This window comes from Schistocerca piceifrons, unplaced genomic scaffold (genome assembly GCF_021461385.2).
Source record: "Schistocerca piceifrons isolate TAMUIC-IGC-003096 unplaced genomic scaffold, iqSchPice1.1 HiC_scaffold_961, whole genome shotgun sequence".
NCBI classification, from domain to species: domain Eukaryota; kingdom Metazoa; phylum Arthropoda; class Insecta; order Orthoptera; family Acrididae; genus Schistocerca; species Schistocerca piceifrons.
This window is the reverse complement of record NW_025729236.1, coordinates 1017501-1020000: the sequence shown is the minus strand read 5'-3', so window position 1 is coordinate 1020000 and position 2500 is coordinate 1017501. Positions and strand designations below refer to the sequence as shown.

General features: G+C 60.7%; 1 pseudogene; it reads left to right on the top strand.

Moving 5' to 3' along the window:
* LOC124774438 overlaps positions 1-2500 on the top strand; it is a 7960-nt pseudogene that overhangs the window by 1315 nt on the left and 4145 nt on the right.

Here is a 2500-nt window from a genome sequence, read left to right as displayed (position 1 = left end):
TCTCATCCGGTAAAGCGAATGATTAGAGGCCTTGGGGCCGAAACGACCTCAACCTATTCTCAAACTTTAAATGGGTGAGATCTCCGGCTTGCTTGATATGCTGAAGCCGCGAGCAAACGACTCGGATCGGAGTGCCAAGTGGGCCACTTTTGGTAAGCAGAACTGGCGCTGTGGGATGAACCAAACGCCGAGTTAAGGCGCCCGAATCGACGCTCATGGGAAACCATGAAAGGCGTTGGTTGCTTAAGACAGCAGGACGGTGGCCATGGAAGTCGGAATCCGCTAAGGAGTGTGTAACAACTCACCTGCCGAAGCAACTAGCCCTGAAAATGGATGGCGCTGAAGCGTCGTGCCTATACTCGGCCGTCAGTCTGGCAGTCATGGCCGGTCCTTGCGGCCGGCCGCGAAGCCCTGACGAGTAGGAGGGTCGCGGCGGTGGGCGCAGAAGGGTCTGGGCGTGAGCCTGCCTGGAGCCGCCGTCGGTGCAGATCTTGGTGGTAGTAGCAAATACTCCAGCGAGGCCCTGGAGGGCTGACGCGGAGAAGGGTTTCGTGTGAACAGCCGTTGCACACGAGTCAGTCGATCCTAAGCCCTAGGAGAAATCCGATGTTGATGGGGGCCGTCATAGCATGATGCGCTTTGTGCTGGCCCCCGTTGGGCGAAAGGGAATCCGGTTCCTATTCCGGAACCCGGCAGCGGAACCGATACAAGTCGGGCCCCTCTTTTAGAGATGCTCGTCGGGGTAACCCAAAAGGACCCGGAGACGCCGTCGGGAGATCGGGGAAGAGTTTTCTTTTCTGCATGAGCGTTCGAGTTCCCTGGAATCCTCTAGCAGGGAGATAGGGTTTGGAACGCGAAGAGCACCGCAGTTGCGGCGGTGTCCCGATCTTCCCCTCGGACCTTGAAAATCCGGGAGAGGGCCACGTGGAGGTGTCGCGCCGGTTCGTACCCATATCCGCAGCAGGTCTCCAAGGTGAAGAGCCTCTAGTCGATAGAATAATGTAGGTAAGGGAAGTCGGCAAATTGGATCCGTAACTTCGGGATAAGGATTGGCTCTGAGGATCGGGGCGTGTCGGGCTTGGTCGGGAAGTGGGTCAGCGCTAACGTGCCGGGCCTGGGCGAGGTGAGTGCCGTAGGGGTGCCGGTAAGTGCGGGCGTTTAGCGCGGGCGTGGTCTGCTCTCGCCGTTGGTCGGCCTCGTGCTGGCCGGCGGTGCAGGATGCGCGCGCCTGCGCGGCGTTCGCGCCCCGGTGCTTCAACCTGCGTGCAGGATCCGAGCTCGGTCCCGTGCCTTGGCCTCCCACGGATCTTCCTTGCTGCGAGGCCGCGTCCGCCTTAGCGTGCTCCTCCGGGGGCGCGCGGGTGCGCGGATTCTCTTCGGCCGCCATTCAACGATCAACTCAGAACTGGCACGGACTGGGGGAATCCGACTGTCTAATTAAAACAAAGCATTGCGATGGCCCTAGCGGGTGTTGACGCAATGTGATTTCTGCCCAGTGCTCTGAATGTCAACGTGAAGAAATTCAAGCAAGCGCGGGTAAACGGCGGGAGTAACTATGACTCTCTTAAGGTGGCCAAGTGGCGGCGGTGTGGCTGCATCCGGACTTGGCTTTTCGAAGTGCGGTCTTGATGTAGTCGTGCTGCTGCTGCGAGGTGCCTTCCTTGGGTTATAGTTACAGGGAGAGTGATGCGCAATACATGGGCCTAGCCCTCTTAGCCTCTCCTCTCCTGCGGTCTTCTCCCCTTCTCGTGGGCCCGCTGATTTTCGCAGAGTGGAAGACCGCACCAGGGGCTTGGGGGGGTTACCAGCCCCCCCTCGCATTATCCCTTTATAGTTGGGGGCAGCCGACAAGAAACAAGAGATGGTGGCCCTTCCGCTGAAGGTGCCACCCCAGCTACCCCAGCACCTATCCGGCCAACCGGCTGTAACGAAAATGCGATAGTTTGTGTAGCTCCCTTTGCTTGCAGTGAGTGCCACCGCACTTTTACCACGAAGAACGGTCTCGGGGTCCATCGCCGCCGCCAACACCCTGCGGCCGCCAACGCTGAGATCGTGACGGAGAGGCATCGCGCGAGGTGGACGGAGGAAGAAGTCCTGTCGCTCGCCAAGGCAGAGGCCGAACTGTTCCTTGAGAGGGACGCCCGGTTCTTCTTTGTAAATCAAGAACTTACCAGGATGTTCCCCGACCGAACGCTTGAGGCAATCAAGTGCCGACGGCGGCAAGCTGCCCACAAGCAGCTTGTCCGCCAATTCATGGAGGCACTTGAGATCGGTCGGGGCGAAGAGCCGGCGTCCCGCCGTGGAGCAGTGAGCTCGCTGCCTGACGCGGGCGAGGCCGCTGCGCCGCCCGTTGACGCAGCCGAGGACTTCGCGGCCGACACCACCGGGCCGCCGCCGGAGGGGCCGACTGACGCCGCCATCTGGGAGCATCTGGCGGGGCTACCTGCTTCCGCCCAGCGTTTCTCTGCCCTGGATCGAGTCATTGGTCTGGGGCGGGGCA